Raw genomic sequence first — 16,405 nt, 5'->3', positions numbered from 1 at the left:
CCGGCACCCGCTCTGACCCCACTCTCTCCGGCACAGGCCCCGCCCCATCCCCGCCCCTCCCCCGGGGTCGGGCCCCTCCCTCAATCCCCAGGCTCGGGCCCCGCCCCTCCGCCCCCACTCTCTCCGGCGCAGGCCCCGCCCCACTCCGCGTGGGCCCCGCCGCTCCCCGCCCCTCCCCCCGGGGTTGGGCCCCGCCCCCGCTCCCCTGGCTCGGGCCCCGCCCCTCCGCCCCCACTCTCTCCAGGCGTAGGCCCCGCCCCACTCCGCGTGAGCCCCGCCGCTCCCCGCCGACTCTCCCGGCACGGGCCCCGCCCCCACTCCCCCGGCTCCGCAGCCCGCTTCCCCCCTGCCCCCAGCCCCACGCGGACTCTCTTTGTTCCAGAGCCGCCCGCCCGGGTCCCCGGAGCCGCTGACTCAGCGGAGTGGAGCCAGCCCTTGGCGCCCCCGCCCCCACCCCACTTTCCCTGGAGACCCGGAGGCTGGCACTGCGCCGGCCCAGCCCTTCTTTTGTTCCCTAGGACATTCCTTTGCTCCAGCCCTCCCAACCTGGAGAGTCTGCGGTTACTGTTGCAGGTTATGTTTCGGGAAACTGACACCAAGTAAGCAGCCCTGAAACCTGGCTCCCGCCACGTCCTAGTTGTGGGTCTTCCGTAAGTCCTTCGACCTCCCAGAACCTCTGTTTCCTCACTTGTAAAGTGGGAGCCAAAATGCTGATATGGAAGGGTCCCTGTGAGATTAAATGCGAAAACACTAATATAGGACTGCAGGCACAAAGTGAACGTTAGATACTTGGTTTTGGAAGGTCTGCACTGGTAAAAAGCTAACATTTCTGTGTTGAGTTCGCCCCTCCCTCATCCTGCTTCGCAGGGACAATTTGTCATCCCTCTAGGGCCTTTGAACTCTCACTTTCTTAATGGGGGCCCTCCCTGATCTCTAGGGTACACCCACACCCGCATGGAGTTATTCTGTGGCACATTTCCCTAGCATACGGTAATTTCCCCTATTCAAATACTTTTTTTTAATGAGTTATAGTTTACTTTTGATGAAATGCACAGACAGAACTTACACATGCAATTCCACGAGTTCTGAGAAATGAAAACACCCCTGTAACCCACATCTCTATCAAGACAGAACGTTTCCTGCCCCACAGAAAGTTCTCTTGGAGTTCCTTCTCAGTGAATCCCACACCCCACCCAGGCAACCACTGTACCCACTTCTCTCACCCTTGGTAATTTTTCCTGTTCTAGAACAATAGAAATTAAAGCATACAATATGTTGTGTTTTTTCTTCTTCTTTTAAAGTAGACTCCCTGCCCAGCCTGGAGCTCCAAAAGCAGGGCTTGAACTCAGGACCCTGAGATCGAAATCTGAGCTGAGATCGAGTCAGAGCCTAGCTAAGTGAACCACCCAGGCGCCCCTAGAGTATGTTTTTGTTTTTGTTTTTGTTGAGTCTGGCTTCTTTCGTTCAGCATAATCTTGAGATGCATCCATATCCTTTCTCCTCTCTTCCTCCTCCTCCTGCTGCTGCTGCTCCTTCTTCGAGAGTCATCCATATTGGTGTGTGTATCAGTAATTTTTAAAAGTTGATTGAAACTGTTGAGTGGTATTTCATTATATAACTATACCATAACTTGCTTACCCATTTTTTTTTCCTGTTGATGGACAGTTGCATTGTTTTCAGTTTGGGGTTGTTAACCCCAAATTTGTGTAATATTCTTATACAAATTTTTTTGTGGACCTGAGTTTTTATTTATCTTGGATAGAGGAGTGGAATTGCTGGATCGTAGATTTAATCTTGCAGATTTTGTCTCCTAAGAAACTGCAAAATAGTCCTCTAACGCGGTTGTAGCATTTTATTCTCACCATCAGTGCACGAGCAGTTCCGTTGTTCCACAGCCTCCTGAGCATTTGGCATTGCCAGTCTTTTTACTTGACTCATTTAATGGATGTAGTGTATCTTTTTATGGCATGACTTTTAAAAATAATAAATAAACGTTTTTAAAAAAATGATTAATACAAGTATACAATTCCAAAGGTACAAAACGCTATTTAGTAAAGAAGAGGCCGAGGTCACTCGATTTTTCTCCCTACAAGGTATCAGCCTTAGGAGTGGCTTTTGTCTCCAAATTGTTCTTTTTGACTATCTTTTTTCCAATAGAATGTACAGGCCTCAGGGGGCGAGGGATCACCTGTGGTGTTCGCAGCTGTGATCTGAGCTCCTCTCCAATGCTAATAAAGACCCAATAAATATTGTTGAATGAATGCCAGGCACTGTTCTAGACAAGACATCATAACATTAATTATCTATCCCATTTTGATTCAAGAGGGTAGCAGAGTCCCTTTAGAGGAAGCCTGGAATTAAGTGATATCAATAGAATTTTGTTAACTGAATGCATGTTGATGGCGGAGACCCCCGGGGTTCTTGCAGGCAGTCCATCACTTCTTATGTGTCAGGCACTGTGCAAACCAAAAAATACACGTGTTATTTTTGCTGCCCAGCATTATTTCTCCCTTGTGGTAAGAGGACCTCAGTTTTCCTCAGGGGAAGGGTCTTCCTCCACTCAGCCCGTACTTCCATTGGCTCCAGGTGGGCAGGTGACTTGAGCTTCACCAATCGGAGCGTCTCAGCCCCTTGGCAACAGTGATTGGTTCAGGGATGTGCCCACCGTGCAATCTGGACCAATGAAAGCCAGCCTCGGGCTTGTGTTCAAACTGGTGGGTGAGCCGGCTCTCTTCTTTCTCCTGGACTCGGAATTGTGGGGCTGGAAACCTGTGAGAGATGAGATCAAGGGAGTTTTATGAATAAAGTTAGGCACGAGGGCTAGGGGTGAGGTCCTAGCAGAGGGACACCCTCGGCCTGAGGAAAAACAAGAAGACCAGCGCGGTGGCGGAAAGACCCCCTTCACTGGGTCAGACAGAGGCCAGAGCTTGAGGGGCCATGCGGGCCACAGACAGGGATTGGGATTTCACCTGAGAAGCTACTGGAAGATTTTGAGCAAAAGAGTCGTAAGATTTGATTCACATTTTTAAAAGATCATTCTGTGGAGATGAGGCTGGAAATGAGCAGGGGCATAGGAAGAAGGGAGGCCAGTTAGCAGGCTGTTGGGGCCATCAAGCTAGAAACCACAGACTTTGGGCTGGGGTTGTAGCTGTGGTGAAAAGTCGAGTGATTTAGCATGGCTTGTTTGGCAGTGGAGTCAGAGCAAAAGAAAGCAGAGCCTACAGGTTGTCTCTGATGACAACATTTGAGCCACTAGATCCAGCTATGCCTGAAGCAAGATCTTCCTCCTGGACTTTGCAGTTATAGGAGCCAATGAATTTTTTTTTATGACTAAAGGTAGTTTGATTTGGGATTCTGTCATTCGGAAGTAAAATGAGTCATAGCTATGTGTATTATTTTATTAATCCTCAAAGCAAATCTTTAGGATTGCTGCTATTACCCCAATTTTGCAGTTGAGAAAACTGGAGGTTAGAGAGGGAGAGTGAATTGCCCAGGGCCATATAGAGATTAAGTGATAGAGATGGGATTCGGACCAAGTCACTAACCCCAAAGCCTGGGAAATTAACCCTACTGACCACAGATTATAAACTACACCCACCCATCCCTGCCTAACATCATCTTTCTGACTGGCAGTCAGTTCCTTTTGCTCTACCCTAAAGGAGAACCCAAGGCCTTTGAGTTCCATGGTGTGGCGTGAGACCTTGTGCTCCAAAGGACCCTCAAGGGATCAGAATCCCACTTACCTTTTTACATGGTACTTCTGCAAAATGAGAGTCATCTTAAAGTTCTCAAGCAAGTTCTTAGTATTGACCCTGAGTTATACATAGACCATCTTCGTGTATGTGAGAGACTCAAAGAGCACGTATGTCAGTATTGGGAACTGTGATGTATGATAGGACTGATTCTCTTAAAAGAGGCAGAAACTGAGATCAGGGATGCCTGGGTGGCTCAGTCCGCTAAGTGCCTGCCTTCAGCTCAGGTCATGATCCCAGGGTGCTGGGACTGAGTCCCACATCAGGCTCTTTGCTCAGTGTGGAGCCTGCTTCTCCCTCTGTCCCTCCCCCTGTTCATGCACACTCTCTTTCTCTGACAGATAAATATATAAAATATTTAAAAAAAAAACTGAGATCAAATAAACTGAGGAAAAATCATACTAGAAAACTCAAAATATACCACTATTGATTTCAGGTATGGCCGGATCCAGGAGCTCAAATGACGTCTTCCATTCCTTCTGCTTCACGGGTTCTCTGTGTGGGTAAGTATGATGTCCTCCAGCAGTCCAAGTGTTAGCTTAGCAACTTCAGGAGAAAAAGACAATTTTCTCCAAAAGCTCTGGGAGAAAATATCTCAGGAGGACTCTAATAGACCAGAGAAAGTACCCATTCTTTCTCTGATCCAATCACTGAGATTAGATAAATAGGATACGTTGCTGGCCAGGACATGGTCATGCCCACCCCTATCATCAGGAATAGGTAGGCTAGAATCAGTATCAGTCAAACCACATAGAATGGTTCCTTATAAAAACAAGGAGGAGGGCGCCTGAGGGGCTCAGTTGGTTAAGCGACTGCCTTTGGCTCAGGTCATGATCCCGGGGTCCTGGGATTGAGCCCCATATCAGCTGCCTGCTCAGTGGGAGCCTGCTTCTCCCTCTCCTGCTCCCCTGCTTGTGCGCTCTCTCCCTCTCTCTCTCTCTCTGTCAAATAAATAAAATCTTAAAAAAAAAACAAAGAGGGTAGGAGATATATAAATATATTACATATATGTAAATATATAAAAATGTATTTTTTATTTTTTGTATGTGCACAGAATCTCTGGTAACATAGTTAGTTCTTCTGAAGCAAAACAAGAATGGCTCGGGACAAAATACATACTTTTGTACCAACTGAGTTTTTCATTTACCCATGTACACATATTAGCCATTACAATTTATTTTCCTTTTTTTTTTTTTTTTAAGATTTCATTTATTTAATTTATTTGAGAGAGAGAGCATGAGCACAGGAGAGAGGGGAGAGGCAGAGGGAGAAACAGACTCCCCACTGAGCAGGGAGCCCAATGCCAGGCTCAATCCCAGGATCCCGGGATCATGACCTGGGCTGAGGGCAGACGCTTAACCGACTGAGCCACCCAGGCGCCCCACTTGTATCATTTCTATGTGCACTTCCCCTGGTTTCCGTGCTGGTGATTCAACTTCCAGCGCCACCCATGGCTAGGAGGAGAGAGCCGGCTGCAGACTGTGCAGACGGCACTCGGCTACTGGGGCACTTTGCCCTCAGGAGAGCTGGAAGTACCCAGGAGTTTAAGTTCCTGCCCTGGCCCCATTCCCACCCCCACCATGGCGTGCTTTAGCCAGTGACTGGTCAGAATAGAAAGGAAAGCCCAGCTTCATTGCTTCAGGGCAAGGTGACACAGGGGTTGTACTTGGACCCCAGCATTCCCAATTCCCACAGGGATCAGGCAGAGGCTACCCCCTTCTGGGATTTTGTCTGAAATCACATCTTTGTTTGCTCTCTTCCCCATCCCTGTCCTGCTTCCCACACTCCCTTACCAGCTTCTCCTGGGGGGCCTTACTTACTATATCACCTGTACAAGAGTCTTCATCTCGGGCTCTGCTTCTGGAAAAAACAAACTATTCATTTGCTTTTATTAAAATGACATTAATTTATTTATTTGGTCTATTATTTAATTAAATATGTAATACAGACATTTACTATCCCTGTCAAATTCAAATAAAACTGAGCCCACAGCAATGTTTAATTTCACAAATTCCAAGCCCATGGCTCCCTGAGAAGGCGAATTATGCTATTGATTCTAGGCGTGTCCTTTCAGACCTTCGACTGTGTTTTCACTCAGACTTTTGTGTTTTGTCTGCTTGTTTTCTCATAACTGGGATAGTTCTGCGTGTTTCATTTGGCAACGTGCCTTTTTTCTTGAAGAATCTGTCTTGAATGTTTTTCCGTGTCAGCACATCTAGTCCAGCCTCCAGGGCTACCTCCCTAAACTGCCTGTGACATGAAGCTGCTCCCCTGCTTAGAGCCCTTGAAGTAATGCTTCCCACAGCCCTTGGAATAAAACCCAAGCCCCTGACTTGGTCCCACCCACCACTGCTGCCTCGTCTCCACTGCCTGCCCACTATTGCTCCATGCTGGACTCCCCTGGTTGACTTGAATGTGCCATATACTCTACTGCCTCAGGGCCTTTGCACAGCCCACTTCTTCTTTCTCGAATATTCTTCTCCCTTCCTCTTGGCCCAGCTAACTCCTGCTTACCCTAACTGCCTACTTAGCTTTGAGGTCCTAGCAGAAAAGCCTTCCCCGAGGCCCCAGACTGGGTGACATCTCCCACCATAGGTCTTTATAGTGCACTGTATTTTGCCTTTGGAGCCCTTATAAATAATTAATTCCTCTTGTCATTAATGCACATGGGTCATTATGCTGCTAATGAATGAATGAATTATCCCTATGACTCTGTTTCATGGTTTTCCCCTGACTGGAGTGCACACTCCACAAGGGAAGACTCCCTTCTGTCTTGTTTGCCCACATCACTAGTGACTGGCACAGCTCCAAGCAAGGAGGAGAGGCTCGGCGGTTGTTGAGTGAGTGGAAGGAAGAAGTGAAAAGCCATTAAAGAGCTTCTCTCAGTTTCCCTTTCTCTGGGGCAGCCCAGTCTCTTGTCTCTGCTGTGCTCTGGGGCCTCCTTTCTTCCCCTCTCTGCAGACCAAAGGCTACCACTCATGGTCACTTGCTGTTCTTCCTCACTTTGGCCTGCCTCCTCTCTCGGCCCACTACAGCCCCGACTCTACACCAGGGTGTTTCCACCCTGGAGCCCACCACCAGCCAACCGTGGCCTTTGGGTCTCTTTGCTCAAGTTCTTGGGAAAGAGTCTTCTTTGGCTCAATGCAACAACAAGACTGGTTTCCCTCAGGCCAGGGATCCATCCTGGCCATTCCTCGCTGGCCAGGTCAGCCTTAGGAGGGACTGCGGGAGCCGGGCCAGCTTAAGTCAGAGAGGGAAGTTGAATGTGGCAGGAAACTTGACTGGCATTTTTGCCACAAATGTAAAAGGGAACCAAAAATACAAAGGATTTTATTGTTTTGTTTAGTTTCTGGTTTAAGAAAATCTAGATGGCAGCTACCGCTGTCTAGATACATTTTAGTTTGCTTCGTCACATTCGTAGAGCCATTTGGGGCCATCTGTCCAGCTCTGATTGTCTGGGAACTGACCCCTACCATGGACAAATGTGTGTACACACATATATCCTCCATCCCAGAGGCCAGAGCTGATGGGTCCCGGGCTGAAAACCTGCCTCAAACTAGGTCAGTCAGACTCCTTGGGCTGAGAATTTGGAATTTATCACAGAGCTCCAGAACTGACCCAGCAATTTACCGCCAGATGCTGAAGAAAGCAAGAAGGAGGAGGAGGAGAGGAAGGAGGAGAAGGCAGACGACAGAGAGAAAAGAGAGACCAGACTTTCATTCTCTAAGTAAATATTCACTGAACGGGGCGCCTGGCTGGCTCAGGCAGAAGAGAGTGCAACTCTTGATCTCAGGGTCATGAGTTCGAGCCCCATGTTGGGCATAGAGATTACTTAAAAATAAATTAACTTAGGGGCGCCTGGGTGGCTCAGTCGTTAAGTGTCTGCCTTCGGCTCAGGGCGTGATCCCGGTGTTCTGGGATCAAGCCCCTTGTGTTCCCTCTCTCGCTGGCTGTCTCTCTCTCTGTCAAATAAATAAAATCTTTAAAAATAAAATAAATTAATTTAAATAAATAAATAAGCAACAACAGTATGTCAGGCACTATTCCGTGTGCTCGGGATACATCTATGAAACACGAAAGCAAAAATCCCTGCTCTCTTACAGGGTACATTTTGGTAGGGAAGAGACCATGAGGGACATAAGTAAGAAAAATAATAAGTGGTGGTAGGAGCTAAGGAGGAAAAAGAACAAAAGCTAGGAAGTGGGGGGGCGCCTGGGTGGCACAGCGGTTAAGCGTCTGCCTTCGGCTCATGGCGTGATCCCAGCGTTCTGGGATCGAGCCCCACATCAGGCTCCTCCGCTATGAGCCTGCTTCTTCCTCTCCCACTCCCCCTGCTTGTGTTCCCTCTCTCGCTGGCTGTCTCTATCTCTGTCAAATAAATAAATAAAATCTTTAAAAAAGAAAAAAAAAAAAAGCTAGGAAGTGGGGGAGGAAGTGGAGGGGCAGGAGAGGGCAGGGACTGAAATGGTAAAGATCTGAAGGAAGATGGGGCACCTGGGTGGCTCAGTTGGTTAAGCACTCTTGATCTCAGCTCAGGTCTTGACCTCAGGGTCAAGAGTTCAAGCCCTGTGTTGGGCTCTATGCTGGGCGTGGAGCCTACTTAAAAAAGAAAAAAAAAAAAAGATCTGAAGGAAGAGGAGGCTGTCATGTGGCCCCTGGGGAAGGAGGAATCTAGGGGGAGGGAGTGGTAAGAGCTGAGGCCCTGAGGAGGAGTGCGCCCCCCGGCTGAGCTCTGTGGCAGCAGCAACATGGGGAAGGGGACAGGAGTGGGAGACGCAGGCAGAGAAGCCGCAGGGGCTGGATCTGCAGGGCCTTGGGAATGAGAAAAGCCGCTGGGGAGTTTTGAGCAGGAGTGGCACGGTCTGAATTGCCAGGGGCAGCACCTGGGGTCCCCTTAGGAGGCCACGGCAAGGTTCCAGGCCCGAGGCGCCCGTGGCTTGGACCTAAGGGCTAGCAGTGGAGTTGGTGGGAAGGGTCAGCTTCTGGACGTATTTTGAGGGCAAAGCCAACAGAACTTGCCACAGATTGCAGAGAGGTGTCAGAAACAAGAGCTAAGGCTGACTCCCGTGGGGGGACTGGCAGAGCCCCCAGAAAGGGCCCAGGTGACGGCCAGCAGGCCGCTGCAGACAGATGGGCGGCTTTGCTGGTTTCTGGGTCCAGGGCCTCCTGGCCACAGATCTGGGCCTGGGAACCCATAACCTGCACTCAGATCATTCTTAACAACCTGCGCTCCCACCCTTTCTATGTAAGCTAATTTGAGCGGGTTTCCATCTGGAGCAACTGAAAGACCATCCCCTCCTGATGTGCCCCTACATTTCTCATTTCAGGAACCCGAAACCTTGTAATTCTTCATATACATGTCCGTCTCTACCACTGGCCTCTGAGTTCCCCAGGGTCAGGGACGTCGTTGTCCATATCCCCATCCTCAGGAGCCGGCGCAGGGCCTGGCTTAGAGAAATCGGATGATTGCTGCCCTTCCCCGGACTCCAAAATAGAAAGCATCCCACGTGAAGAGCTCCTCCTTCCGACCGCAACCCAAGCAACTCTACTTTTTCTCTTTAATATACCAGACTTCCAAGTAGCTTCCCTCTGAGACCAGGTTTTCTGGTTTTAAAAGTGAAAAGAGTTTGAAAAATCACTGTCTACTCCCAGGGGAGCGTGGCAAACTGTACACACTTGGTCTGTGTTCCTTCTGAGGAAGAGGAGAAGAAAGTCGATTGAGCTGAGTCTGCACCAGCGAGGGCACCGCGGAGAAGCAGACCCCACAGCTCGGGGGACAGTAGAGCCGGGCAGCTCTGGTCTCCGCAGGAGGGGGGCCGGGCCCAGGAGACTTGCTGAAATGCTGTGTTGGGTGAGTAGACCTCAGTTCCCTCTCCTATTTTTCATACCACCGACACACCATCTTCAATCTCTGCTTCCCAAAGTTGAATTTTGCTTAGAATTCATGAACATTTTTTGTACCAGTTAACTATTTTCGTGTCCTCTTTGAAATTGTTAGTCAAAAAGAGGTCAAATGAATAAAACCTTTTATAAGGACAATAGTAACCTTCAACAAATCTGAGCAGTAAGAATTATTCACATAAAGTATTTGAGCCATAAAATTAATCTCTTGGAAGCCCATGTACTTTGATATGAAATATCAGAAGTGATATTCTGACCCAAAATAGAAGGGATTGTAGTGGCTTGGATTACTTAGATTCATCGTATTCTTTTTTCTTTATATTATATTATATTATATTATTTATTTTTATATATTTTTTTCAAATAGGCTCTGTCCCCAACATGGGGCTTGAACTCACAACTCTAAGCTCAAAAGTCCCATGCTCCACGGACTGAGTCAGCCAGGCGCCCCAGACTCATCATTTTCAATAACTTCATTTTTAAAAAAGATTTTATTTATTTATTTGAGAGAGAGAAAGAGACAGCAAGAGAGAGTGCAAGCAGGGGGAGAGGGAGAAGCAGGCTCCCCGCTGAGCAGGGGAGCCCAACATGGGACTCTATCCCAGGGTGCTGGGATCGTGACCTGAGCCAAAGGCAGAGACTGAGCCACCCAGGCGCCCCTTCAATAACTTCATTTAACATGTAATTTAGATCTATAGGACTGAATCTTTTACGTGCTTACACAGAAAAGCTTTTCTCAGAGTCTAAGACAAATATCAACCTGACTTATGTTTCTCAGAGGAAATTTTTTTTAAGTTTTATATACTTAGGTAATCTCTACCCCCAATGTGGGGCTCGAACTCACAACCCTGAGATGAAGAGTCGCATGTGTCGTGGCCTGAGCCAGCCAGGCGCCCCTCCCAGAGGGAATTCTTGATACCTCTATACCATCCATAATTGTCTATAGTGTCTATACCATCAGTACCCAGACTTACACAGTGTTTCTAAACTGTCTCATGTGTTTCACAGTATTTGTTACCACTTTGAATGTCTCATCCTAGCAGATTGTCTTGGAACTTTGGACGTTCTTCTAGACATTTCTCTTTCAGGATTCTAATTGATACCACATAAATACAACAGTTAGTAAGATCCATAGGGTCATCAGTCTATGGTGAAAGCTTTATCGTCAGTGCGCCCACTAACGGCTTGGTGTGAGTCTAAAGTAACACCGTTCTCATTTCCAGAGCTTCCAAATGTGATGTTTGCTTTGGTCCAAGACGCAGTGTTGACTAGTTCCATGCAAGCCAGTAAAGCCACTGCTTTGGCAATGGCACAAAGGCGTCTTGGTTCTGGCTACTAGTTGTGTGGAGTTGAAACTACCTTCTTGAGCTGGACCTGATACTATGAAAACCAATCTCATAAAAGGAACTTTGTTCTGTATTTTGCATGTGGAGATGTTTTTTGAAAAAAACTCAAACCTTTCTTCTGTGTCAAATGATGTCTTACGCACATAGAACACAGCTCTTGGAATTAAAATTATGATAACATCCAGGAAGATTAGAACAGAAGAGCTGTAAATCCAGGTACAGGAATGTCACAGAAAGTAGAGCAAAAGGACAGGGATGGAAAATAACAGAGAAATTATCAGAAACTTAGAGGGCCAGTCTAGGATGTCTACTATCTCAGTTTCAGGAGTTCCAGAAAGAACAGAGGAAACGGAGGGGAGGAAATCCTCCAAGAAAACAATTCAAGAACTCCAAAGAACATTGGTTACCATAGTGAGGCCCACTAAGTTCCCAGAAAAGTAGATGAAAATTGGTCTATGCCAAGTTACATTGGCAGGAAATTTCAGAACAATAGGGACAAAGAGAAGATGTTACAAGATTCCAGAGAGAAAAACAAGTTTTCCAAAGGCATACACACATAGAGAGTGTGGTTATGGTGTTAAAAACTTGCTAAACAAAGGACATTGATTCGTTACGATGCAAAAAGCAATATGTGCAAGGGTGTGCTTTTTTTTAAAAAAACATTTTATTTATATATTTGACAGAGAGAGAGAGCACAAGCAGAGGGAGCCACAGGGAGAGGGAGAGGGAGAAGCAGACTGTCCACCGAGCAGGAAGCCCGATGCAGGGCTTGATCCCAGGACCCCGGAATCATGACCTGAGCCAAAGGCAGACGCTTAACTGACTGAGCCACCCAGGCGCCCCAAGGGTGTACTTTTTTTGGAAGTGAACGAAGTGTGGGTAAGCTCTGTCATTTGGTCTGTCCGGAAGTACACATCACTCCTCTGGGAATATGGTTCTGTCCCTCCTTCCTCTGAATATACCATGTGTTTTGAGTGGGTGCTCCCCAGTCTTAGAGGCCCCTTCTTCCGTGGCCATGTTATCTCAGAACCACCTCCAAAATTATGAGAACCCAGAGCTCAAAAGTCATTACTGATTTCCTGCGGGGTGGTAAAGATGGAAGCTTCCATAGGTGCTGGCCACCATGAGCCCCGGCGATGTTTGAGAGACTAGAGGCCCGGCAGAGAGAGGCAGAGGTGAGATTTGGCCGTGTCACAGCCTTTGGGGCTAGCCGTCCCTGAAACTAGGCAAGCTAGCCCCTTACGCTTTCTGCGGCGGTGTGAGGTCTTCCGAAACAAAACAGAACAAAACACATTTGTCTGACCTGAGTTCCCACCACTTGAAACAAAGTCTCGTGCCTCGTACAGAAACGTAAAGGGCAGCTCTACTTACTTGTGTCATGATTAATCATTAGAACTGACATGTGTTGGGACTTAGGAGATGCCAGGCACCGTGCACGTGTTTTCAGGGTATTATCTTGTCGAATCCTCCCAGGAGATCTGCGAGGTAGGTCCTTCTATCATCTCTGTAAAGCAGAGAAAGAAACTGAGGACACAGCAGGAGGGTTACTTCTTCACACTCTGAGATTAAATCTCAGGCACTTAAGAGACCATCAGTGACCCTCCTCTCAAAGGGACACCCCCACCTGTCCACGCGCCACTCCTCGCCCTGCTACCTGCTCCTGCTTTGTCTTTGGCCAGAACGCCCTTCCTCCCAGCTCCCCCCCCCCCCCCCCGGCCAAATCCTACTCACCCTTCAAGACCCACTCAAAAGGGTCCTGCCCTGGGGCGCCTGGCTGGCTCAGTCGGTGCAGCACACGACTCTTGATCTCAGGGTCATGAGTTCAAGTCCCACGTTGGGCATGGAGCTTACTTAAAAAAAAATAATATTAATAATAAGTGTCCTGCCCTGCTCCCTCCTGAACTCCTCATCCTCAAACACAGATTACTTCCTCGGCTCTTCTCTCTCCTCACCCCAGAGGCAAAATATTATGAAATTAAGGGCAAAAGCTCGGTTCAGATGGAATTTAAATCCTAGCTCTACCACTGACTCGTTTAACATACCTGGGTCTTGACACATCCGGGCTTCAGTTTCTTCATCTGTAGAATGGGACAAACTAGTACTGCCTTGTGAGTTTCTTGCAAGGATTCACTGAGTTGAATACATGCCTGTAAGTTCTTAGTGCCTGCTTTGTAGGAACATTCAGTAGATGTTAGCTAGTGCGAACACTAGCATATGACCCTATCCTCGAGCCACCGCCTTCCTCTTTCTAAGCCCCAGATTCTATATCCGTAAGGTGGACAGAACGGCAGGACTGGCGTGAGATTGAGATCAGCTACCGCTCGTGAGCACCTGACATTATCATCAGCAGACTGTGAGCAGGAGCTGCGGCAGCTGCCAGAAATGATGGCTCCATCTATTTCGAGACTTTCCACAGTGGACTTTTCTGTGGCTCCGTCTCCACTCCAGCATTGGTATCTCCAGGGCAGATACTCTCTGGGGTGATCCAAGTGGCTGCTCACCGAAGACCTCCCCCTGCCTTTCAACTGCTGATTGGCTTCCCAGTTAGAAACTCAACATTTCAGTCTGGTTAGGTTCTTTTAAAAATAGTTCCTGACTGCATCTGAAACACACACATCCAATCTCCTTATTAAAAATGTGTGCATTATCGCTAAGGCTAAAATCTGCGTTGAGCATCTCGCCGATCAGTTCGAGGGCTTATTTTTATTGAAGCTGCTCAGTACTTAGATACTTTTAAGCTGAAGACTGGTGTCTTTCTTCTAGTCTGAAAAAATCCTCACCCCTTGTTTTTGTTTTTAAAGGTTTTATTTATTTATTTGACACAGAGAGAGAGAGAGAGACAGCCAGCGAGAGAGGGAACATAAGCATGGGGAGTGGGAGAAGAAGAAGCAGGCTTCCCAGTGGAGCAGGGAGCCTGATGCGGGGCTCGATCCCAGGACCCTGGGATCACACCCCGAGCTGAAGGCAGACGCTTAACGACTGAGCCACCCAGGCGCCCCATCACCCCTTGTTTCTTCAAGTGCTGCCTCTTTGCCATTTGCCCCATTCTGCTCTCCTGGAATGCTGGTTAGAGGCTCTCAATCTGACCTCCAAATGTCTTAATTTCTCTCTTTTTTCCCTCCTTTCTTTTCTTTCTGGGTCAGTTTCTTAGTAGTACCTTCATTTTTTTCTCCCTGACATTTGATTGTGTTATAATAGGCAATAAAGAATGGTATAGACCCCAGTGAAGGTTCATCTAACACTTTGCCACAATTTTGAAAAGCACATGATATTAATATTAAAATGTAGCAATATAAAATAAAACCCTTTTCAAAAACAAACGTTAAAAGTAAAATGTAATTGTATTTCTTTTAAAAGTCTTGTCCATTTTGAAAAGATGGATATTGAATATAAAAATTTTAAATATGGAGGGATGTGTGGGTAGCACAGTCAGTTAAGTGTCAGAGTCTTGATTTCAGCTCAGGTCACGATATCAGGGTCGTGAAATCGAACCCAGTGTCAGGCTCTGTGCTCAGCATGGAGTCTGCTTGAGATTCTCTCTCTCCCTCTCCCTCTCCCCTTCCCCTCCCCCACACTCGCATGAGTGCGTGCACTCTCTTTCTAAAATAATAATTTTTTAAAAAATTGAAGTATGGAAAAAATATTTCTCACCAAAAAGTTTCAAGAACTATTGGCTAACATTTGTCTTTTAAGTGCCTTGAGTAACATATTTGGAGGTGGGACCATTTTTTTCAAAGGTGGGTAATAACAGTGTGTGAATGTTGATTGGATTTAGCCCAAAGCGAAGCAAAGGTGAAATGTGCCATTTAGAAATAGCCTGGTCACCCCTTGGTCTCTGATACTTTGCTCCACACCCGCCCCACGCCTGGCACAAGCACGCAACCCCCTTTGCCTCACTTGGGAATCCAGCACCATAATGATTACAAAATGGCCGCTCAGATTACACTCAGGGCCTGGAGGCTGGAGGGCACTGAAAGTTAGCCAGCTACCACCTGCTTCCAGCAGGAACAAAGATCCCTGGGCAGCTGAATTACTTTCCAAGACCTCCTTCACCTGTGACCTTCACCATGTGAAGTCTTTTTATTGCTATTCCTGTTTACGCATGACGACTGCAATTTGTGTCTTGAGATTTTTTTCCCCAGCTATGCTTGCCTTCTTTCTGCTTCCTGATGACAGAGGACATTGGCGGTACACGGGGCCACAGCTATCTTTTGCCCCTTTTATTGTACTTGGGTTTGTTCCCCGTCGAGGTATTTGGGGGCAGTAAGAAAAACTGGGAAGTCAATCACAACACACACATTTCTCAAACTGAGTCACTTCTGATACCACAAGATCTAATTTAGCTTGCCCCTGGAGAAAATTCAAGCAACTTTGGTGCTTATTCAAACATTCAGATCATGGTGTCAATTTCTAGCATAAATCACAGCTCTCAACTCACATGTACTTTCAAAAGAAAAATAAAACCAAGCCATTTAAAAATAATGTTTTCCTAAATGTCACTTGATGGATTTTTATGGCAGATCTGCGTATCCAAAACTCAAGCTTGAGTTATTTTTGAAACAGATAAACTGAAATGTGTTCACCAATGAAATAAATTCAGTACACGTAGCCAACTTGTTTACAAGTTTCTTATTTAAAGGCCGTAGGGAATTTGTATTCTGCAATATCCAATCTGCAAATCAGGTTATTTTTACTCAGGATTGCATTCTATAGATAACAGAACATCACAGACTGTGTCTTAGCGTAAGAAATGCGGGTTTTTGACAGGAGTCCACACAAAAACTCTTGTTGAGATACTTTCCCAAATTAGTAGTATAGAATTTTTTATTACTTTCCCAGAAAAACAGGGAAACACTATAAACACATTACTCTTACGGATAAAAAGAGATAACAACCAAGTGCTCTATTATTCTTTACTGTAAACATTTTTTTTGAAGTTCAGTATAATTAGATGTTTAGACATTTCCATGTTAATTGTTCATTCACAGGAGATAACTAAGTAAACCACATTAGACTCTTTTAAAAGCTTAATCTTCTTAAAAAAATGTCATTCAGTTTTTTCATTTTAATTCCAGTATAGTTAACGAACGGTGTTATATTAGTTTCAGGCGTACAATATAGTGATTCGCCAGTTCTATACCTTGCTCAGCATTCATCATGCAAAGTGTGCTCTTGAAAAGCTAAATCTTAATATTGAACTCTTTTGCCCGTCTTTTGGTATCCAGATTTAAAATCCATGGAAACGTGGGCGCCTGGGTGGCACAGCGGTTAAGCGTCTGCCTTTGGCTCAGGGCGTGATCCCGGCGTTCTGGGATCGAGCCCCACATCAGGCTCCTCCGCTATGAGCCTGATTCTTCCTCTCCCACTCCCCCTGCTTGTGTTCCCTCTCTCGCTGGCTGTCTCTAT

At 46.7% G+C, this 16,405-nt stretch overlaps 2 long non-coding RNA genes across 2 annotated transcripts; one reads left to right on the top strand and one right to left on the bottom strand.

The window, feature by feature from the left end:
• Positions 1-357: 357 nt before the first annotated feature.
• LOC130542303 (uncharacterized) lies at positions 358-9,597 on the top strand. Its single transcript, XR_008956767.1, has 3 exons — positions 358-599; positions 4,189-4,255; positions 9,080-9,597. It is a non-coding gene; the product is annotated as an uncharacterized LOC130542303 (long non-coding RNA).
• On the bottom strand, positions 1,971-13,453 carry LOC125283074 (uncharacterized). The gene is made up of 4 exons (XR_007190623.2): positions 13,042-13,453; positions 12,731-12,849; positions 12,371-12,503; positions 1,971-2,769 (listed from the first exon to the last, which is right to left on the bottom strand). It is a non-coding gene; the product is annotated as an uncharacterized LOC125283074 (long non-coding RNA).
• Positions 13,454-16,405: the final 2,952 nt, after the last annotated feature.

Source organism: Ursus arctos, unplaced genomic scaffold (assembly GCF_023065955.2).
Source record: "Ursus arctos isolate Adak ecotype North America unplaced genomic scaffold, UrsArc2.0 scaffold_32, whole genome shotgun sequence".
NCBI lineage: Eukaryota > Metazoa > Chordata > Mammalia > Carnivora > Ursidae > Ursus > Ursus arctos.
This window is presented reverse-complemented; position numbering and strand designations above follow the sequence as displayed.